The 24252-nt window shown below is 39.2% G+C and overlaps 1 long non-coding RNA gene across 5 annotated transcripts in view; it reads right to left on the bottom strand.

Annotated features, from left to right (window-relative positions):
• LOC139083837 (uncharacterized) overlaps positions 1 to 24252 on the bottom strand; it is a 189447-nt gene that overhangs the window by 31479 nt on the left and 133716 nt on the right. For 3 of the 5 annotated variants that reach the window (XR_011540812.1, XR_011540814.1, XR_011540813.1), the window contains one exon: positions 6607 to 7897. This is a non-coding gene — a long non-coding RNA (uncharacterized lncRNA). Of the gene's footprint in view, positions 1 to 5839; positions 7898 to 24252 lie in introns of those variants that run through there. The other 2 variants (XR_011540816.1, XR_011540815.1) reach the window with 2 other exon arrangements.

Below are 24252 nucleotides of genomic sequence, written 5' to 3'. Positions count from 1 at the left end.
AGCATTTCTTGTAAGGCTGTTTTCTTGGTGATAAATTCCTTTAGTTTTTGCTTGTCTGGGAAACTCTTTATTTCTCCTTTCATTCTGAATGATAACCTTGCCAGTAGAGTATTCCTGGCTGCAGGCTTTTTCCTTTCAGCACATTATATATATTGTGCCACCTGCTTCTAGCCAGTAAGGTTTCTGCTAAGAAGTCTGCTGATAGTCTTATGGGGTTTCCTTTGTATGTAACTTTTTGCCTTTCTCTTGCAGCTTTTAGGATTCTCTCTTTATCTTTAATTCTTGACATTTTAATTATAATGTGTTTTGCTGTAGGCCTCTTTGGGTTTATATTGTTTGATGCTCATTGTGCGTCCTCTACCTGGATGTCTGTTTCCTTCCTTAGGTTAGGAAAGTTTTCAGCTATTATTTCTTCAAATAGATTCTCTGCACCTTTGTCTCTCTCTTCTCCTTCTGGGACACCTATAATTTGGATGTCAGTGAGCTTGATGTTGTCCCAGAGGTCCCTTAGACAATCCTCATTCTTTTTAATTCTTTTTCCTTTAATCTATTCAGCTTGGATGATTTCTTCTAGTCTTTCGCACAGCTCACTGATCCATTCTTCTGTATCATCTATTCTGCTATCGAGTCCCAGGAGTGAATTTTTCATTTCCAGTATTGTATTCTTCATTTCTGATTGGTTCTTTTTTATATTTTCCAATTCTTTGTTGAAGTTCTCACTGAGTTCATCCATTCTTCTCCCAAGATCAGTGAGCATCCTTATGACTCCTAGTTTGTACTCTATCAGGTAGATTGGTTATCTCTGTTTCATTTAGTTCTTTTTCTAGGTTTTTTCCTTTTCCCTTTCTTGACATGTATTCCTTTGTCTTTCATTTTGCCTCTTTCTCTGTGCTTATGTCTATGTATTAGGTAGGTCAGCTATGTCTCCCAATCTTGGAGAGACAGCCTTATGTAAGAGATGCCTTATGAGGCCAAGCAGTGTGCTTACTTCTCATCAGCAGTTCCAAATGTTGCAGGAGTGTCCCCTGTGTGGGTTACATGTGTCCTCCTGTTGTGGCAAGGTTGTTCTTGCTGCATGTGCCCAGGAAGGCTAGGCTGTCATCCTGGCTGGCCATTTGTAATGCTCAGCTGTGTGTGGCTGCTATGAACCCCTAAGACACATTATCAGGCCTGGGAAGCCCCAGCACAGTTTGCTGCAAGGTCTAATAGCACATTTATGTTGCAGATTTCCAGTTAAGTGAGTTGGGCCCCAGCATAGCTGGTTGCTAGGGGCTTACATTTGCTTTAGGCCTCTGGCCTTCAAGGCTGTTTTCAGCTCTCTCAGAATTGTGGGTGAGTGGGCCCAGCCCCAGATAGGAGACCACCCAATTGTTTCAGGTTTTGGAAGGTGGAGCTGATCCCCTACATGGCTGTTTGGGAAGTACAAGTCTTCTGCAGCTGACAAACCCCACCACCAGCAGGGCCACACACTCCATTAACATAGTCCTGCCCCATGCACATGCCCCAACCCACTGAAGCAGACCCAGTTGCCCCTCTGAAGAGGCCCCACACAGTTCACCAATGCAGGCCTGCCTCTTGTGCACACCTTGCCCTACAGAAGTGGACCTACTCACTGAGCTGCAGAGGTTCTGGGCACTCTGCCTATGCAGGCCCACAAGTTGCCAGAGGGCTTGCTGTTGGGTGGGGCCAGTCACTAAGGCAGGCTGCCTGCCCTGGCTGAGTTGTGTTAAATCAGTGCTCTAGTGGGTGAGGCAGACCCCTGTGCTAACAAACCAGGGGAAGATCTCCAATGGTGTTTGCCAGTGTCTGTGTCAGCAAGCCTGTGCTAGGTTACACTACTGGCTGCTACCAATGTCTCAGTCCCTGGGGAGGTCTCACCTCTCACCAAGATGTACTCAGAGCCTATCAAGTGAGTCTCTTTTCACCAGAGGACTTTCCAACTTTCTTTCTGGTGATTTTAGGTTGCTTTCCAAAACAGGTGAATTAGTGTGTGGGCCCTTTAAGAGCAGGCTTTTTTTCTCTTATAGCCAATAGCTTTTCTGGGGGTATTCCCCATTGTTATTAGTGGCCAGCAAAGCCAAATATTATGACACTTGTCCTGAGCTGTTATGTTGTGAGCTGAGTCCAAAAGCTGCTTATAGTGGTAACGCTCCCCTGCTCAGATGCCCCACTCCTCCAAGGAAAGTTTCACCCCTTAGGACTGCTCCCAGCCAGATGTGAGATGCCATGGCTTGAAGGTGGTTTTTTTCTCTCCAGAAAGGAATTTCTGCCTCTTCCATCTCAGTCAGCACCATCCCTTGTTGTGTGGGTTCTTTTTATCCAGTTTTCAGTTCTGTCTCAGGGGTAATTTTTCCAAGAGTAGTTGTAAACATGTTGTGTCTGTGGGAGGAGGTGAGTTTAAATTCTGCCTACGTCACCATCTTGACACCAAATCCTAGATTCATGTCTTTTTAAATAAATAGTCAACACCTTGAAGAAAGGAATAGTATCTTTATGTTTCTTACACTAGAATAGAATCTTTATGTTTCTTTATGCCCCATGAGAGCAGAGAATTTGACTCAGTTATTCACTGTTTTTACCCCAGCACATAGAACAGTGCCTGACACATAGTAGACACATCATAAATATTTATTAAAGAAATTTCTATATGCCTCTTATAGTGTCTGGCTTTTCACATAGAGGGTCCTGTTAAATATTTGTTCTTCTGGTTCAATGAGACCACCCCCTCATAAAAATTTTAGATTAAAATCTTCTTGGATATTTATAAAATATTTTCCCCTTACAGCTTTCCACGCTTGTTATCCATCTTCTACTATTGACCTTGTCTACCTAATATGACTATTCTCAAATCAATTGAATCATTTATCCTACTCTTGGTTTCTCTTGCTGACACCAAACACTGCCATATTTGCCTCTAGAGATGCAGAATGAGAAGGACATCCTGAGAATTGAGCCTCAAGAAAAATTGCTTACTAAATTTCATTTATTGATTATTAATTATCCCCATACTAAGTACTTCTTTTATATTATTTTGCTTAATTCTCACAGAAGAACAAAGATTCTTAATCCCATTTTAAAGGTTAAGAAACTAGGGCATAGAGAGATTATTCAACTTGCTCAGGACCACATATCCAATAAAGTAATGTGCTAGGATTAGAACTCAAGCTCCAAACCACTGACTAGACTGCATCCTTGAAGCTCGTGATGTTCTGGGAGAGGAGGCTGAATATTCTTATAAGCTTGCATGATCAAATTAGACATATTTTAATAGTCAAGTCAGATACAGTAAATAATGGCATTGCATTTTAGAGGGTTGACTATTGGGAAAACTTCAAAATCACTGATAGCCACACAAATATTGTTTCTGATTGTTTTGTTGACATAGCCTGAGAAATTATTAAACATTGCAACTAAAGTTCCAACTCTGAGTCATGTTACTTTAGTTTGTGAGAGCTAGCTTCTATTCATTAGTGGAAGAAAATCATTAATATGTAACATTATTATCTCTAACCTCACCCTAGCAAAGGCCAGTTGGCATCTATTAACATTTTGAATATGGATAATATTTCACTGAGCTTATTTAACAAGGCTTTATCACTAAGTTGACTTTAGTTTTGGTTGGCATTGAGTCACATTTTTTTGTTATTTCGGGAGTCAGAATGAGTGAATAAGTAGTATCAATGGATATTTAAATGTGAAGATAAAAACACAACGAGCAACATGACTTCTAAATATTTGCAGTAGCTTTCACAATTTCTACAGTTTGGGAGCTGGTCAGAGTCTAGTCCTTCCTCTGTCTTCTAAAATGAACTGTATTTGGAAAGCTGGTGTAACCTATTTTTAATTCTTTCTGGCAAGTACAGCCAAAGTCTTTATCATTGGTGCAACTCCCTTTCAAGAGACAACATAATCAGACAAAGAGTGTTCTAGGCTGCAAATTTTTAGATTTTTAGAATTCGGATGCTATTTCTTTCTTTATTACCTTCCGTGTACAACACTGGACAAATGCCTCATAAAACAAATGTTAGTTTATTCAATTTTAAGTTGAAGTTAATATATAACTGAAAGAATTTGAAAGGGATCTATAAACCCACAAAGTGCTTTTGTTGGTTTTAGTACCAGGGAGTCGATTTCAACTCTTAGTGACGCTGTGGACAGCAGAAGAGAACCCTGCTCTGTCTTTTTTGCACCATCCTCCCACCTTCCAGTGCTATATCAGACAATGCTTCGCTGCTATTCACAGGGTTTTCATGGCCGATTCTTTTGGAAGTGGGTGGCTGGATTCTCCTTCCTAGTCTTTTTTAGTCTGGAAGCTGTACTGAAAGTAGCAGGTGACCCTGCTGGTATTTGAAATACCAGTGGCATAGCTTTCAGCACCACAGCAACAAGCAACTACCAGAGCATGACAACCAACAGACGGGTAGTGTGGTTCCCTGACCAGGGCATGAGCCTGGCCCATGGTAGTGAGAGTGAGGAATCTTAACCACTAGACCACCAGGGCTGGAATTCCTTTAATTAAGTCATAAAGCAAATATTGGGTAGAGAACTGTGACATTCTGCTATTTTCTCCATTTGATTTCTCATTTTGATTTCTGTGTAGTATAGTAACAGATGCACAACAAGCAGTGAATTTAGTTCTTAATACCTGTTGTGTAGTTCAACCCCAGATGATAGGGGAGAAACTGACTATAGCTTAGGAAACAGTATTGTTGTTGGGGCTCTGTAGTGATATTAATAAATCAGTAGTCAGGAGGCTGACTCTTATCTTACGGTAGGAGTCCGAAGTCCCTGATCTACAGGCTTTGACTCTTTGCTTGGAAGAAGATGAAACAATATCTCCTTTTACAGAAAGTCAGTAATTAATGATAAATTATTTAAATGACGGCAGATTGCCTTTGGCATTCACCTTGAGTGCATGCACTACAAGCAGATGAGTCGTTTAAAAGAATATCTAACCTTCTTTATTGGGAGAAAGGATGTATTCGTTAATTATTCACTAAACACAGATTGAGCACCTAGTATGTGTTAGGCTCTGCACACGGTGCTGTATTTCAGCGAGGAATCAGACATGGTCCCTACCTTTAAGACACTCACCATCTAGTGGAAGGGAAAGATAGATCAACAGCTGATGCTACATGCATCCCAATATCATGTTCTTTGTAATAGGTGTTATAACCAGAATAAATAATGTGGAAAACATGGCGATATGCCCAAGAAGTCAGATAAGGAGGGTTATAGAATAAAAATCTATTTAATAATAATAATACTTAGAAAGTACAGAATTTATATATGGGATTTTTGGTGCAGAAGGAGCTGAAGCAAAGAGTTGGACAGAAGTTAGAGTTATTGAGGCAGAAGGACCTAGCTAATGGATGCAGGGGCAGAGAGGAGCTATCTAGGAGTCAGTCTAGAAGGGAACTTGCCTTCAGGGCTATGCTAGACAAAGCAGGCTGCAGATCCTGGAAGAAGCTGATGACAAAGGAACACACATTCTCCCATCCATAGGAACCTCCGGGAGAGCCAGCAGAAGCCTTAGTCTCTTCCCCAAGGAATCAGAGGAGGAGTGGGCAGATCTGGATGGCTACCCTTTATAGCCCTGCTTACGCATCCTCATGTCACCTTCAGAAGCCTTGATCAGGCTTATATGGTGAGATATACATGATATAAATGCCACAAAAACATGTGGAATTTCTCTTGCATTTGTCTTAATCTTACAACAGCCTTAGCTAGGAGACATGTCCAATGGTGGAGGGAGAGGGAACCAAAACCCTAAGTTTATATTCTTAACTTTGAGCTTAAAAATGTTGATCTAAATGAGAGATACAAAGATTTTGGAATAAAATATTTGATAAACTTTTTATTTCCTCTTCTCACAATGCTGCAATGTTTTAGTTTGGGGCAAGGTGGTGTTCCTGAATTTGGCTGAGGTTAAATTTTAAATGATGGAGAAATCACAGAGTTACTTGAGTAATCCTAGAGAAACCTAGAGAAATAGGTCTCAAGGTAGAAATTAAGTCCAATTTTAGGAAAACAGAGAAAGCAACATTTTTGCACACTAGAATTTGTGACTTGAGGAAGTCGCGTCAGCTAAACTTACTTTCAAAGGTCAGTCAGGTGGCCATATGTAATTTCGTGGACATTCATAGCCCCAAATTTTCCCCGTCTCTTTTCTGATGCCCTCAACTTTTTTTAAAACTACAAAATGTGTTTCATTCTACAATAGGGTCTTTGTTTCACTAGATACCAAGAGTTTCCATTAAAATGCGATTAATTTGTCAGTCAATTGGGAAGCACAACTAATTGATTATCAAGGCCTCTCCTATGTTAATTTGTAAAAGGAGATGAAGATATCAACACTTGAGGATCTGGGGGTCAACAGCGAGGAAAGAGTCAGGGGAGGAAGAGGCAAATGTATCCTCCCAGAGGGAGGGGTCCCTGAGGTGTTCTTTTGGAGCAAGCAGTTCTCTCTTCCATGATGCATGAAGATGTTTCCTTCTAACAAACTAATTTCTGGGGACTTGTGTGTGGGGAAAATCACTTTATCTGCAAAATAGGTGCTGAAAAATATTAGGAACTCTGAATGATTTGGCTTAAATTTTTCTTTTTGTAAGTTTTTATTTGCTAAAGCTTTAAAGGCTCTCTCCAGGAGTATTTTTATTTGGCTTTATAATAATTTGCATCTGAAATCCTGACTCCTTGCAAATAAAATGCTGTGATTATGGGAATTGATGGTATGCAGAATAATGTGTCTAGCCCTGCCCAGCTAGGTGTAAATAGGGTGTCCCACCCTGACAGTCACACTGGGTTCCCTCCAGGAGGCAGACATGCCTGGAGAACTCTTGAGGAAGATGGACCAACTGTCTGTTTACATCAAGGATTATCTACATCAGCGGCTCCTGAGAAAAAACTTACTCTAAAGGAAAAGAGTACAGATTCACAAGGTTGCCCTCCAGACTCTTGTCTAGTCACAGGGGGAGGGACTGCAATCAAGAGTGGATGAAATCTCAAAGAATTGACTCACTAAAATCTCTGTCAGACATTGAGAGCTCAACGAAGCAATGCTTTGTGGTCTCTGTAATGACAGTTAGGTGAAAGGCACTTGCCCCGTTCCAAGGTGACTGTTGGAGCTCAGAGAAGTTGAGAAATGGACATGATAGCCTGACAGCAAACTTGGGAAGTCTGCCTCTGGAGATGAGATGCTATACAAGGCGTCTTGTTTCAGCAGCTTCTCTTTGGTCATGGAGTAAAATGGCAGAAACAGTAGCTGTCACTCCTGGGAGCCTGGACCACAGGAGAGGAAAACAAACAAGAGGCCCAGTGTGGCAGCCATGGTAGGTAAATGGACTCATTTCTGAGCTCAAGTGAGACAGCTCTTTGCTTCTCTGTTTCCTGTGAGAGGAATGTGAAGATATGGAGGTGGGGACTGAGGAAGGACTGGCGTTCCTGCAGACTGAGTCAAGGACCTACTCTGGGGGTGTGTATGTGTGTGTGTGTATGGAGTTTACTGTTATTGCAAATCTATTTTTCACTCCCAGCCTGGTATGATCTGGAAAAGGAGGATTTACTTCAGATTTTGGCACTACGATCCAAGTAGATTTTTCAGTTACACCTTGTTTGGGCTCCCTTCTCCTTGGAGAGTCCTCTGAGGTGGTCCTGGCACTTTTATCAACTTTGTCACCTTAATGTGCTGTTTTAACTTACAGGTCCACCAAGGAGGGATCTTGCTGTTTAATTGTGGCTTCTGAGTGGATAGAGAGTTGCAGTGGTCGTTGTTTGTTGTCAGTGCTTTCCAGATGATGGGTAATCAGTGCCCATGGAAGTTCACTCTGGTGCAGTGCAAAGAATATAGGGGAATTTGGAAGTTTTAATTAGCTTCTCCTGGCTTCAGCTTCTTCATCTGTAAAAATGAGATGACTCAACGTGAGTGTGCAACAGAATCATCTGCAGAACTTAAAACAAAAAACAACAGCTACTGGAGCCTCATAAGTACCAAGTTGGGTAAGATGCACGTGCATTTCAAGAGCTCCATAGGTGTGTCCTCCACCGAACTCGACTTTTCTACAGGTTCTCTTCCACTTGAAAATACTATTTTTAATCACATATTTGTACATGTTGCTTATGAGAAATTAAATTGGCACAAGATATATTAAACGCCGTAAGAATTTGCCTGCCTTTTAACTTAATGAGTTCTTTTGTAGGAATTTCTTCCTCAGAAATTACGTCATGTACACAAACATATATATTCAAGAATATTCATTCTTGATTGTAAAAACAAACTGTTGAAACAATAAAAGTGATTAACACTAAGATCTTATTTATGGATAAATAATGGTATATCACTACAACAAAATACCATGTAGTCATTGAAAGTTAAATTATAAGAGAATAATTAGTGATGTGGAAAATTTTCATGAGATATTTGTAAAATGAAGAAAAGCAGATTTTAAAGTGTATGTGAGTATAATCATGTGTGATTATTAACATGTGTGAGAATTATGCTGCCTGAAAGAAGTGAGACATGAAAGAGTATATATTGCATGATTCCATTTATATAAAACTAGAAACAACAAATCTAATCTATAGTGACATAAAGCAGATCGGGGTTGCCTGAAACTGAAACAGGGAGTGGAGAGGCGGATGGACTGGGAAGGGCTGGAGACACAAGGCAACTTTTTGAAGTGATGGGAATGCTTTTCATCTTGATTGTGATGGTTGCACAAGCGTATACATTTCAACACTGGAAATTGGTACATTTTATTGTATGGAAATAATACTTCAACTAAAAATATAGAGAGAAACTATGTATAAAGTTCTCTATAAAGTGTTTTCTTAAAAACACCTAAAATGTTAACTGTTAAAACAACTAAACTATTGAAATAAAACCATGGGAACATTATTCCATGTTTTTACAAATATATGTATCTATGTCTTAAAAATAAATTGGAAATATATATATATAAATGTAAATACCAATGGTAACTATTATGTTTGGAAGGTAAGTTAGAGTTGATTTTTTTCTTTATCCTTTCTTATTTTTTCAAAATTTCTATAGTGAACATATTATAATTTTTATAATAAGAAGATTAGTTATTTTTAAATTTAGAAGATGTTAAGCTGAACACCAAAAGCATTGAAAGAATAGATGAGCCAAGAGTTTTAAAAACCTAAAGTTGTTCTTTTCTTAATAAAATGTGACCTTTATTTAAAAAACTAGCAGGAACAACAACGTGGGTGAAAAGTGACCCAGTGGGAACACGCACTTGAGTCAGTGAGGACACCAAATACACAAACACTGCATGTAGGAATGTATGAATGTCTGTTTCCTTTCACTGGGATGGGTGGAATCTTGGCCAGTTGTAGCAGAAACTTCAGCCTATTTTTGTTCAGGAACTGAGAGTCTGCCGCCTTCCCCAGCTGAGCTGGCGCCCCCCTATTGTCAGCCCGCTGAACTCCCCGATGTCCCCGGCCCTCTGATCACAGGTCTGCACATCCTTGCATCACAGGCCCTTACTGTGCCCCAGGCCATAAAAAAATCAAAGGACATGCCAGAGATGAAGGAAATGACACACTCAGCTGCTCTCGAACAAATAAGCAGGGAAGAAAAACATGGCTGGGAACCTAAACAAGAATGCAGGAGAGGAAGTAAACAAGCAAACAAAGCTCAAGGCTGAGATCTCCTAAAACAAAAGCCCAGCACCAAAGTCATTTCTAGGGGAGGATACAAATCTCCTCCCCAAGACCAGAGGAAATAGAGAACTTCCTAAGTAGCATTGACTTGACCAATCCCTATAGATCCATTGATTGTGAAGTCCTGGTCAGCCCTCTGGGTCTATCAGCTCCAGAAGAATGAAGTGGCTTAAATCCAGGCTGACCTCGGCTGCTTAACAGGATGAACTTGGAATCCATCAGACTCACACTCTAAGTCTAGAGTGCCAAATTGTACTCTAGGGGGCGCCATTCTCACAGACTACAATGAAAGGTGTCCCTGGAGTGGGGCAACATGCTAATAGTCACTCACCAAAACTCATCCGTAAGATGGGATTAATCCTCCCTGCCTCAGATTCTGTGGTACGGATCCATGACATGATTGTGGATTACTCAGTTTCTCCAGAGGCTCACTGACTTCTAGTCCAAATGCGATGACAGTAACAGTTTCATTGCCTCTTTTGAGCCCCATTTTTAGGGGGATATTCAGGACTGCTAACACTTAAAATTTTAGAGTCTTTTCTACTGATTTAACTACTTAGAGTTTTCTTTCCTGTTCTCTCTTTTCCTAAAATCCAGACATGGCCCCATCAGATAAGACTAGAAACTATTCAGATCAATGATTAAGTCCTCTATATTTTAAATTACTACATACCTTCAGCCCTGACACTTGGGTACCAAATCAAAACTCTTGATGTCTGACTCCATTTTCCCTTAAGATGAGTTCTTGACGAAGAAATTCCTCTGTCCCACATGTAATGCGTTTCCGCTGGGCAGGACTCTTGGCTATAAATGCAAAATCTGTAGCATAGTGCCTGTCTATGTCATAGTAAGCTATGAGCAAAAGGAAGTTGTGGATCTCATTGTCCACTTGGAAATGATGGTCATGTGATGAATGGAAGACGAGGGAAAATGCTCTCTTCTAAGAGTTCTTCCAAGGCTATTTTCAGATGTCTGAACCTAAAAGGATCCAGAAAGACTGTGAGGGTTGAGGGGATAAAAGATGTGAGGGGCCAGCCCTGTGGCCAAGTAGTTAATGTTCTGCATGCTCCACTTCTGAAGCCCGGGTTCCCTGGGTTCAAATCCTGAGTGCAGACCTACTCCACTCATCAGCCATGCTGTGGAGGCATCCCACAAGCAAAATAGAGGAAGACTGACACAGATGTTAGTTTCAGGGCTAGTCTTCCTCCAGCAAAAAAAGAGGAAGTTTGGCAATGGATGTTAGCTCAGGGCAAATCTTCCTCACCAAAAAAAAAAAAAAAAAACAGATGACTGCGTTTTTATTTTTTCTATTGCAATAATTGGTTAGTAGTCACATAAGGTCTGTCAGATTTTTTCTTAGCATATTTCAACTATTACCCCAAGAATTGTCTTCCCATTCAATATATTTTATTAAACACCAATTTTATGAGATGAGAATACTTAGAAAGTTTAACTTATTTTTAAATTATAGTTTTTAATAGACTGATGAGGAGGCATGCAGTTAAACCTTTTGGAGGGATAATATAGGTAGAAATCTAACATTTTCTTGCTCCTCAGATAACTTCGGGAATTATAACATACCTTAGGCAACCATTCAAGCTACTGAGATATTCTGCTGCAAGCAGTCCCTGTGAAGAATGTGTTAGATGAGCCTCTCCAGCCAGGGCTGTGAGCTCCTGGAGAGCAGGGATCAGATCATTGAGTTATCCCTCTGCCCATACCGGTGTCTGGCCCAAAGTGGCCCAATGCATGTCATTACTCTATCTTCACTGTTTCTTTCAGCTTGGAAGTGAGTGTGTGGGGTGGGGTGGGGGAATGACACAACCAAATGCCCCTGACTGCTCTAGAGAAGCCTGGTGCAAAGGGAAGTCCATGATATTTTGAAAAGGGCAAGGAGTTGTAAGATCTTTAGAAATGCAGAGATGCAGAAAATCTGAACTATGTCTGACTGTAACTCAAAGTAAAATAATTAATAATTGTCAATCAATGCCAAAGAAGAAGAAAAATGCCAGAAATGGGGAAAAAAGAAGCTCAATGGCAAGGGGCAGAGGGCTCAAAGAAGCGAGCCAAATTACCACAGCAAACAGACAAAAAACAGTTTAGAGTTTACAAACATAAGATGGGAAGACTGACTCAGTACAGTTTACCAAAAGTGTGTGGAAATCCTAGTGGTCTAAAGATGTCAGTCAGTAACACGCCGCTGCTGTTTTATTTTTATTTGTTATTAATTTTTAATGTAACATGACACCTGATTACTGGATCAGAGATCCCAGAAAAAATGCTTCCAATGAACTTGGAAATAACTATATATTTGTTGAATGCTGTTATCCTATTTGTGGATGAACATCTAAGCAAGATGAGAAAGAGCTGGGCGGTCACTATAAGAAAACAAAGATACAGATTTAGAACAGCAAATCTAAGTATATAACTGGTAGGGAGTTTTCTATTGTTCAGCCCAAGAATGTGATGGCTGAGAGATAATTGAATATGTGTTTCCAGTCTATAAAGGGTCATTATCTGGTGGTTTATGACCATCTGTTCCTTACCTTCCCCAAGGATGGAAAAGAGGAAATGAGCTTAAACTACAGGAAAATAAATTTGGGTTAGACCAAAGAGACTTCCAGACTGAAGTCTGTGTAACATTGCAAGCCTGGGTGGTTGTGGCATTTCCTCCTCTGACCTCGTCTGGGACACAGACAGGCATTTACCCATCTGGGATGAATTCTACATAGCCTAGCTGAGATTAAGTTCTTGAATCTTTTCAGACTGTAAAAAATGTTTGAATGTCACTTTGATATAACTTACTTTCTTCTGCCTTAAAGCTTTGGTCTGGACAGAAATTATTCCTATATCCTGAGTTAATAGGTATCTGTTGATGCTACTGACCTGCCATTAGTGGGAATGAAATTTTCATTGATTCTCTGCTAAGATGTGGCCTCCTTCATTCACACACTCTGCCCCATTACCCAAATATCAGAGCACTGTTTCTGCAATAAAATCTGAAGTTTCCCTTTGCTTGGGATCTTCCCATATCCTGAGTCCAAAAGTCTTAGCATGTTGTACCAGGCCTTCCTAGAGCTGGCTCAGTCAGCCTGCTGACACTCAATTCCTGCCCTTCTTTCTTGGGTCCAAACTATGCAGAGCCACAGTTGCCAAGCTTAACGTGGTGTCTCACCACCCTAAGCCTTTTGACATGCACCTCCATCTCCCTAGAATGCTGTTACCTCCCTTGTCTGTGTGCCAAAGAGGGAACTCTTCAGTTCTCCACTCAAATGTTTCAGCTTTTCTGAAAGACTTTCTGGCCCTCCTAGGGAAACCTACATTCTCCTTCCCCCATAAATTACAGCCCCGTGAGCACCTGTACGTCCATGGAGAATTAACACGTGTTATCGTGACCTTCAAGTCTATCTTTCCATCAAACTCTAGGAGACTTAAGAGTGAAAATGGAGATAATGTTTCGTCCCCTATGCCAAGTTGCCCAATAAATATTTGTTAAATAAAAGGAAGAATGAGTAAAGGAATGGTATGTAAACAATCGTGAAATTGTTCTCTAGCATTAAGGGTAGAAATTGTTACCATAGGTAAAAACTAAAATTGTGTCACAGTCACAGAGAAAACTCAACAACTGCTTTAATTTCATTTCTATTTGTAGTTCTAGTCCTAAACCAATTATTGCTTTACATTGGATAGTCTTTTTGAATTAATGGTGTTAACAATTGAGTATTTGTTGATGATACAAACTAGCACTTGCATTTGTAAGGTTTTCCTGCTCTTTGTCAACATTGCTGATCCCCCAGCTTTAACCAACTTTAGATACACATACTCAAACATGGTAATCTTCCGTGGAAACTAAAAGATGTGTTTTTATACAGTTAGGCAGCACTCTTGGAAGCAAATTTTGGAAGCTGAATAGGAGAAAGTTTACTCCATTAGGTTTAATTAAAGTAAAAATCTTCAATTCTATTTCCATTTTAATTCAATTAAATAAATATACACTGTCCACTATATTGAATTCTTAGACCTGGATGTATGAGAAATTACGATGCTAAAGTTTCTGTCCTCAAGAATCTAGAGAGAATCTCGAGAATCTGTTCTTTACAGTCCATAAGGAAGAGAAAGACATCTGAATCGATGACTGTACCATGAGAGAAGGTACAAGTAGAGAAAAACTGACAGAGCAAGGCAGGGGCCAAAGGAGGCTAGGAAGAGTTTTCATGGAGGGCGTGGCACTTGAAACTGGTCTCTAACGTTGGAATGGTTTTCAACAAAAGGAGTTGGGTGATGGGGCTTAGTAGGTTAATCCACAGACAGAGCAGGAGCAAAGAGAGGCCAGCAAGATGCTTGAGTGTGTTTTTAGAAAAGTCAAAATTATAGAAAGCTAAGGTACATGTAGTTCAGTCTGAAGAAAAGGAAAGCCAGGGTATTGAACACAAGAATGAGGAGTTTGTGCTTAACTCAGTAGCTTATGGAGAGATGCTGAAAGTATTGATTAAGACAGTGATCAACAGCATGTGGATGTCCTGAAATAGGAGAAAAGAAGTAGAGAAGACTGATTACCACAATCTAAATGAGAAGCAAGAAAGGCCTGGACGATAGGTGGCAGCAGTGGGTATGACAATGAGAAAAGCAAGTTAACATATTTTGAAGAGGGGAAGAGAGAATAATTAAGGTTAAGGACCATGGGAGAAGTGCAAATGAAGCATGCAGATGGAGTTAGGCAGCATACACTTCTAAAGCTTGACCTCTCTTGGAGCTCAGGAGAGGGGTTAGGGTAGAAGCTTAGAGTCATCTCCATAGAGATGATGTCTTAAAATCCGGTTTTTCCTTTCACTCATGTGATCCTTCAGAAGACACTACACTTTGTGAGAGGCACAATTCACTTCACTTCTCTTTTGCTGACATCCATGAAACCAGGTCAGCATTTTCAGCCCTAAACAAGACATGAGCTATAAGAAATAAATAAAATACATTTATGAAGCCTTTAAAATATATGAAATATTCTGTAAATGTAAAATGATAATTGTAGCTCTGGTCTGGGTCATGAACAAGTAGGAAACAGTAGCCTACAGGATGCGAAGATAACTAAAAAAAGATTGAATTATCCCCAATGGAGTGTGTGTCGGGGGGGTGTGATAGAGAGAGAGCAAGTGAGAAGGAAAGAAGGAATGAGGAAATGAGAATTTATTTTTCAGTATTCAATGTGAAAACACATCAATTTTCCCTCAGTTCTGAGGGGTGGGAAAAGTTCACGTTTTGTGAAGGGTTACTTTTATATGCTGTAGCCATTGTAGTTTGGCACGTACAAGATAGTGTTCAGATGTACACAATAAACTTGTTCTTTTTGAGAAGCTGTTTCTTTGCTTTCTTCTCTCTGATAGCTCTTCAGCGTGACATGAGACTTAATACCCGGGTGAGAAATGATAAAGTACATTTTACAAACTAAAGAAACTCAAGAAAAAGACTTTTATTCCTATTACTTGCTCTCTGTTCTTTATGGCATCTTTTATTTTTTCCAATTCTTAAAGTCTCAGGGTCAACTGTCTTTCATAAACCAGAGCAAATCGTGGCTCCATCCGGTGTTATTCGGTTCTTTGACTGTGTTGTTTTCACTATAGTTACGTAAAATATGTATATCATACATTTCCTTTCACTATTTGTAAGATGTTTTTATTACCTCTAGAAATTAACTTACTTTTCATTCATTTTAATTTACTCACCATGTTAATAATTTTAACTTTAAAAGTACTTTTCTATATACAACATACGAAAAAAACTCTTGGCTATGAACCTTTCTGATAAGCTCTTTAAAAAATATTTACACTGTAGTAGGGCTGGCTAGTTGGCACTTTTAACATGATCTTCTATTTCTGATTACGTCCCTTTAATAAGTTAAACAGGCACTTTATGAATAAATGACATTTGTTTAACAATTCCTGGTGTGAATAGGATTGTTTGGCCTTTTAAGGATTTCTGGCATTGCTTTGAAAGTCGTGTAGACTGTAAACTTTTCCATGAGTATTTGATGATGAAAATGATGGCAATGATGATTGGCCTGGAAGAACCATTTTAAATGTATTTAATAAGGATCCATCTCTGACTTTGAATGACCCAGAATGAGTTTTCTGTTCTCACATGACTTAAGAATACTCTTCTAGCACCATCATCTGGACAACCCACAGTCTTTCCATAAACACAACTATTAGCAAACAACCTCTCTACTCATTTTCTTTAAAAACACAGATAATACTTTAGCTCCAAAGAGTAATTTTTTTAAGTTTAAATATCCTATCAACACTATTTATCATTCTTTCAGAATATCTGACAATTAATTTTCTCACAGAATGATATTGAAAATGAAAAGTCAAAAAATTGAGGTCAAGAATTCCTAAATAGAATGAGTAATTGCTTCAATTTTTTCCTCAGTTTTTAGTAAAGTTAAGGCCAACTCTAATCATAATGCTGCACCGCAAAACATCATCTCACGAGGGCTGAGATGGCCCTTTAGGTTTAAGTTTAATGGGTAGTTGGGAAGGAACCACAGCGGAGAAGCAACATGCCAAAGTAAAGCTCTATTTCACTGGAGGCAGGGAGCCGTAGGAGGGCAGAAGTGGGGTGGCCGGGCACTTACTCCCTAATCATTGTTCCATATCAAAGGCATGCCAACACTTCCATATGTTAATCTAAGGATAAATGCTTTTTTAAATTATACTTTTTATTTTGAGATAATTGTAGAATCACATACAGTTATAAGTGGTAACATCTTGCACAACTATAGTACAATCTCACAACTAGGATGTTGACATCGATACGGTCAAGATAGGGAACATTTACACCACCGCAAGGATCCGTCACTGTGCCCTTTTATAGCCACACCCACTGCCCTCCGACCCCTACCAGCTCCTTAACTCTGACAGTAACTAACCTGTTCTCTCTAGCTATATTCTGTCATTTCGTGAAAGCTATCTAAATGGAATTATACAATATTTAACATTTTGACATTAGCTTTTTTTCCCTCAATAATTCTCTGGAAATTTATCCAAGTTGTGTATACCAATAGTTCATTCCTTTTTATCGGTGAGTAGTATTCTGTCATATGAATGTATCACCATTTGTTCAACCATTTACCCACGCGAGGACATCTGGGCCGTTTCCAGTTTGGGACTATGATTAGTAAAACATTCATGCATAGGTTTTTTTGTGTGACCTAAATCTTTATTTCTCTCGGATAAATGCTAGAAATGAACTTGCTAGATCATATAGTAGTTGCATCTTTCATTTTTTAAGAAATGTCCAACTGTTTTCCAGAGTGGCTCTGCCATTTTACGCTCACACCATCAATGTACGAGTGAGTGGTGTCTCTGCATTCTGGCCAGAATTGAGTGCCACCACTGGTTTTTCGTGTTAGCCATTTGATAGCCGTTACTATTTCACTGTGACTTTAGTTTGCAGTTTTCTGATGGCTAATGATATGGCACATCTTTTCAGGTGCTTATTTGTCATACATATATCCTGCCTGAAAGTTTAGAGCTTTCTTTATATAGTCTAGATGCGAGTCCTTTGTCAGTTATGTGGTTTACAAATATTTTCTCTGCACCTTGTCTTTTCATACTTTTAACAGGGTCTTTCACATAGTAAAAGTTTTAAATTTGTTTTTGGAAGGTTAGCCCTGAGCTAACCCGCTGCTAATCCTCTTCTTTTTGCTGAGGAAGATTGGCCCTGAGCTAACATCCATGTCCATCTTCCTCTACCTTATGTGGGCCACCTGCGACAGCGTGGCTTGGTAAGCTGTGTGTAGGTCTGTGCCCGGGGTCCGAACAGGAAAACCCTGGGCCACCGAGCAGAGCATGGAAACTTAACCGCTATGCCAATGGGCTGGACCCTAAAAGTTTTTAATTTTGATAAGGTCCAATTTATTAATTTTTTTTTTATGGATCTTGCTTTTGGCGTCAAGTTTAAGAACTATTAGACTAGCCCAAGTTTCCAGATTTCCTATATTTTCTCCTAAAAGTTGTATAATTTCACATTTTACATTTAAGTCTGTGATTCGTTTTGAGTTAATTGTTTTATACATTTAGGTCAAGGGTTTCTGTTTTTTGCTTACAGAAGTCCAATTGCTCAAACACCATTTGTCAGAAAGACTCTCTTTCGTCCAGTGAAGAGCCATTGCACCTTTGTCAAAAAGTCAGTTTGGAGCTAATCTGAGTGGATCTATTTCTGGATTTCCTGCTCTGCTGCATTGAACTATGTATTTATCTTTCTGCCAATATCATGCTGTTTTGATTACTGTAGCTATATAAGAAGTCTTGAAATTGGGTAATTCATCCCACTTTCTTCTTATCAAAATTATTTCAACTATTCTAGTTCCTTTGGGTTTTCATATAAATTTTAAAATAATTTTGTCTATATCTACACAAACTGTTGCATAATTTCGATAGGGACTGTATGCCATTTGGGGAAAACGGACATTTTTTCTATATTGAGTCTTCCAATCGAATGACACCAAATATCTTTCCATTTATTTAGATTTTCTTTGATTTCTTTCATCAGTGCTTTGTATTTTTCAGTATAAAAGTCCTGTGCATCCCTTATTAGATACACACCAAAGTATTTCATTTTTAAGTAACTGTTATGTATTTTTAATTTTGGTGTCCATGTGTTTATTGCTAGCATATAGAAATATATTTGATTTTTGTATATTGATCTTCCATTCTGTGACTTTACTAAGCTTACTTATTAGTTCTTGGAGGGTTTTGTAGATTTCCTGAAGTTCTTTATGTAGACAATGACATCATCCACCATTCCTCCTTTCTGATCTGTAAGCCTTTATTTCCTTTTCTTACACTATTGCACTGGCTAGAACTGCCAGTGTTATGTTCAGTAAGAGTGATGAGAGCTGCATCCTTACTTTGCTCCTGATCTTAGAAGAAAAAGCATTCAATTTTACAACATTAAGTATAAAGTTACCTGGAGGATTTTTTCATTTTTCTTTTGTTCCTCTTGTTGAGGATTTGTTAATTTTGTTGATCTTTCCAAAGAACCAACTCTGTTTTATTGATTTTCTGTACTATTCTTCTGTTTTTATCTTCATTGAGTTCTGCTCTCATCTTTATCATTTCCTTTCTTCTGCTGATTTTGAATTTATTTTGCATTTTTTTCTGGATTCTTGAAATGGGAGTTCATATTTTTGAGACTTTTCCTATTTTCTAATGTGTGTATATAATGCTATAAATTTCCCTTGCGGCCGTGCTTTAGCTGTGTCCTGCAAATAGTGATATCTTGTATTTTCATGTTCATTCAATTCCATGCATTTTTAAAAATTTCCCTTAGAACCTTTTCTTTCACTATGAATTATTGAGCAGTGTGTTCTTTAGTTTCCAAGTGTTTGGAATTTTCCTTTTATCTTTCTTGAATTGATTTATAGTTTAATCCCATTGTGGTCAGAGAACACACTTTGTATGATTTCAATTATTCGAAATGTGCCAAGGTTTGTTTTATGACACAGGATATGGCTGATTTGGGTTTATATTCTGTGAGCACTTGAAAAGAACGTGCATTCTGCAGATGGAGTCTGCTATAACTGTCAGTAAGGTCTTGGTTGCTGATGTTGAGCTCCTTTATCTAGTTGCTGATGTTCTGTCTAGTTGTTCTATCAATTGTTGAGAGAAGCATGGTGAGTCTCCACCTACAACTGTGGATATGTCTATTTCTCATTTTAGTTAGATTACTTTCTGCCTCATATATTTTGCAGCTCTGTTGTTTGGTGCATACACATTTAGGATTCCTATGTCCTCTTTGTGGATTGATCCTTTTATCATTATATAACATCCCTCTTTGTCTCTGGTAGTTTTCTTTGCTTCAAAGTCTACCTTATGCGACGCTAATGTAGCCCCTCCTGCTTTTCTTTGATTAATGTTTGCATGATATCTTTTCCATCTTTTTACGAGCAACTGCCTGTATCATTTTATTTGAAGTGTGGTTTTTTGTAGATTTCATATTGTTGGGCCACGTTTTTGATCCCCTCTGCCAATCTCTGTTTTCTCTTATCTTTTTGCCCTTTCCTCCTTCTGTTCTCCCTTCACTCATTCTGCCTCAGACACACAGGCCTTGTTGTTCTTCCTCAAACTGAAAGGCAGGCTTCCCCTCAGGGCTTTTGCTTTTGCCAGTCCCTCTGGCAGGAAAGGTGTTTCTCCTTGCATGACTGCTCCCTCATTCTCCTCAGGTTTGCCCAAATGTTACCACCCCAGGTAAAAACAGAAACTTGCCACTCTATCATATTCCCCGTGCCTCTTCTCCAATTTATTTGCCTCTTCAGCAGTGAACACCATATAACATACAACATACTTTTGTTAGTTCTTTGTTTACTATCTGTATCACCCACAATAATATTCAACTCAACTCCTTAATCTCCTGTGCCTGGAGCCGGGCCTGGCTGTGAGGAAGTACTCAACAGTTATTTGTTGAATGAATGAGTTAAAGAACTGGCCCCTGGCTTGCTCCTTAGTTTCACCTGTTCTCCATTGCACTGACCTTCTTTCATGTCCCTCAATGAGACATGCTTGAGAATTCAGGCCTCAGGACCTCAATGCATGCTGCTTCCTCGACCTGGAGTCCGTCTTCCTCCCCATTCCCACCCCTGCTGCCCAGCTAACCAAACTCAATCAGTGGCCAAGATTATCTCAGAGATGCTTCCTCTGACCCCTAGAACTAGGTCAAGGGCTTGCTTAGCACTGATCACATTTTGTAATCAATATTTATTTGGAAGATTGTTTAATTAATGTGTGTCTACTCTACTGGATATTAAGATCAACTAAGATAGAGACCATGTCTGGTTTTGCTCAGCAATATATTCCTAGAACTTTGCACAATACCGGACACATGGTAAATAATAAGTATTTTCTAAGTGAATGAAATAATAAAATCAATGAATAAGTGAGTACTCATCTTTTTAATATTTTAGCTTCCAGAAATGATCAGAGAGACCAATAATTAGAGGAGGAGCATCTGTGCAACTGTTAGCGATAGAGAATTCACTTATCTACAGAAAGTAAACCAAACAGATAAGAATATGTCTGGATTTGTGAGTGTGAAGGCAGAGAAAACAGTGGGCTCTCTTTTCTTCCTGAAGTTCAAATGATGGTTGTCTGCCAAGAGTTAGGGGAAGGTAGTATGGAGATACTAGTGTTTCTTATCCACAGCATTACTGACATTTCGGGCTGAATAATTTCTTGGTGTGGGATCTGTCCTGTGCATTCTATGATGTTTAGCAGCATCCCTGGCCTCCACCCACCAGATGCCAGTAGTAGAGCCCTCCACTCCCTTTTGTGACAACGAAATTCTCTACACACAATATCAAATGCTACCTGGGGGGCAAAATTGCCCCAGGCTGAGCATCACTAAGATAGATTTTAAGATGTCGAGACGACTTTAAAAAGAAAATATTTTGAGGAATGAAAGAGCAAGCAAAAGAGCCCATAAGTGAGAGAGAAATTGAGTATGGCAATAAATGAACTGAATCAGGTCTTGTGTGACAATTAGAAACATTCGAGGGCCCTGCTGATCTATGACACAGTGAATTTGCAGTGCACCAATGCACCAGAATATGTGATTAGATTATTTTCTCCAGAAGTGCATGGCAACACAGATGAAGGAGTAAAGAATGCGGCTAATGTACTGACCCGAGCCTGGGATTTTCGCCAGCTAAATGCCAGTGAAACAGGAGGATCAAGGAATAAGGACATTAAAACTCTTGATCAGGACTTCGCTAGATGTCAGTTACAAGGAGAAGTAGAGAGAGGTATAGCCTAACATACCAGTTCCCAAACTTTGCTGCATATTAGAATCATGTGGGGAGCTTTGTTAAGTCCTGATGCTCAGGTCCCACCTCATACCAATGAAATTAGAATTTCTGGGGGCAATGCCAGGCTTTGGTAGTTTTACAGATCTCTAGATAATTCCAAACTGCAGAAAAGTTTGGAAACCCCTGGACTTCCAAACTGGTGTAGGTGCCAGTTTGGTACTTCTCTGCACCGGTGTTTACACCAGTGTTTCTCAAAGTGCAATTCCACAACTAGCAGCATCAGCATCGCCTGGAAACTTCTTAAAAATGCAAATTCTCAGGCCCCACCCCAGACCGACTGAATCAGAAACTCTGGGATGAGGCTCAGCAACTTTATTTATTTATTTTTTTCAGATTTTTAATTATTTTGTTGAGGTTATATTGGTTTGTAACAGTATGTAAATTTCAGGTCTACATTATTATATGTCAGTTTCTGTATAGACTGCATCATGTTCACCACTAATAGTCTAGTTTTTATTGGTCATCATACATATGTGCCCCTTTACCATTTTTGCCTTCCTCCCTGCCCCTCCCCTCTGGTAACCACCAATCTGTTCTCCTTCTCTATGTGTTTATTTGTTTCTTTATCTTCCACATATGAGTGAAATCATACAGTATTTGCTTTTCTCTGTCTGGCTTATTTCACTTAGTGTAATTACCTCAAGATCCACCCATGTTGTCACAAATGGTATGATTTTGTCTTTTTATTGGCTGAGTTGTATTCCATTATATATATATATATCTTCTTTATCCATTCATCCACTGATAGGCACTGGGGTTGCTTCCACATCTTGGCTATTGTGAATAATGCTGCAATGGGCATAGGGGTGCATAAATCTTTTTGAATTAGTGATTTCATATTCTTGGATAAATACTTACTAGTCGGATAGCTGAATAATATGTTTCTATTTTTAACTTTTTGAGAAATCTCCATATTATTTTCCACGTGGCTGCACCAGTTTTCAGCAACTTTATTTTAATGAGACTTCTGGGTGATTAACAAACACTCAATTTTGAGAACAATTGCTCTAAAAAAAAGAGAGAATTTCAGTGATGTATTAAATAAATTGTTCGGAAGTGGTCTACCCTCTTTTTTGTCCTTATAGTATGTAGAATGTGGAAAAGTAAATGTCCTTTGGACTCTAAGGATGGCATCCACAAAACCATGAAACATATTGTAAAGAAAAACCAGAGAGACAAAGGAGGTGTTGGTACTGTCCCCTTTGGTGCCACACTCACAGACAGGCGGGACATTCTTTTAGAATGTACACCAGATGCAGATTTTTGTTTTCCGTTCCTGCGTCAAAGATGAGTGTCTTGTCCTTCCATGTGAGAGGAAATGTAAGTAGGAAATGTTTAGCATTTTCTTTGTATTACCTCACAGAGTTCCTGCGCATTGTTCAGGCTTCTTGAAACAAATCCTGTAGGACACTCTCAGTGTGTCCAAGTGAGGATTGTACAAAATGCTGCCTCAGTTCTCAGGCTTTGGGCTGTGCCATTGTCTGAGCTACCTGCTGTTTTGACTTTTTTTTCTGCTCCAAACTTGGGCTGGTGTGTGTGCGTGTTTGTGTGTGATGAAGGAGCGAAGGCTTTCTTAGAGAATCCTAGGGCCCTCTAACTTGCGTGAGGTGTGATATAGCCAAGTTGTTTTTCCTGCTTTTAATTATTTCCTTATTTGCCTGGGTGGGAATCTTTATACCTAGCTTTGGCAGTATCCTTCCTCACTTTGCTGGAAGGGAAAAATTACTCTTGCAGCCTTTTCATCTGCAATTACCCAAGGCTGCCAAGAAATGACTTTTAGTAGACTGCAGCAGGATCTTTGAACACAAATAAATACAGGGGTTTATCAAATAGCATTCAGAGCATAGACCAGTTTCCGCTCAAGAAGAAAAATAGCAATGTAGAGTGTGAGTTCAAAATTAACTTGATGAGAGAATTATTTGCTTGTACGTATCTATGGGCAGAGGGAGAAGTATATTATATAACCTGGGTTAATGAAACAAAAAAATGACAATAATGGGCTACATCTCCAAACAATAAAATCAAACAGCAAAAGAAGAGAAAAGGTATTTCCTTACATTTTTTCTTTGTCCATTGTATTTAGACTATGTCTGTCATGTTGCCTTTACAGTGTCATTATTTTACTGACTTTGATTCGACACCTAAGTACAAATCATATGCATGTAAATTCTTAACACACCGCAGAGTAGCATCTTACTACAGGATCTTTATCCAGCATCCTGAACACAATAATAACCTGGACAGATGCAAAAAGGGTCTCAGAAACAACCAAACAAGGTGTCTCAATGTATCTGTTCTAGAGCAGGGGTTCTCAGTGTTTTCAAGTGAATCTAAAGAATGATTTCAGACCTCCTAAGGATAGTGTGTTATGTCTTTAGCATTTAGCACCTAAGGAAACCCACAGTGCTTACTATGGGAAGTGGGGAGTGTCCCAAGTATTATTGTTAAGCTCATTTTACACATGAAGAAACTAAGACATAGGGAGATTAGGTGACTTAGCCAAGGCCACTCAGCTGGAAAGTGACAGAGCTGGTATTTGAACCCAGGAAATCTGCTTCTACAGTCTGTGTGCCTAACCACGTGCTATACTCTGCTTCCTTCTACTAATAAATAAGACAGACTATAAATTCATTAGCACAATTAAATCAATTGTTACCTTTAAATACACACATCTGAAAAAGAGTAACATGTATTGTAAGCTATTTTGC

This window comes from Equus przewalskii, chromosome 6 (genome assembly GCF_037783145.1).
Source record: "Equus przewalskii isolate Varuska chromosome 6, EquPr2, whole genome shotgun sequence".
Classification (NCBI taxonomy): domain Eukaryota; kingdom Metazoa; phylum Chordata; class Mammalia; order Perissodactyla; family Equidae; genus Equus; species Equus przewalskii.
This window is presented reverse-complemented; position numbering and strand designations above follow the sequence as displayed.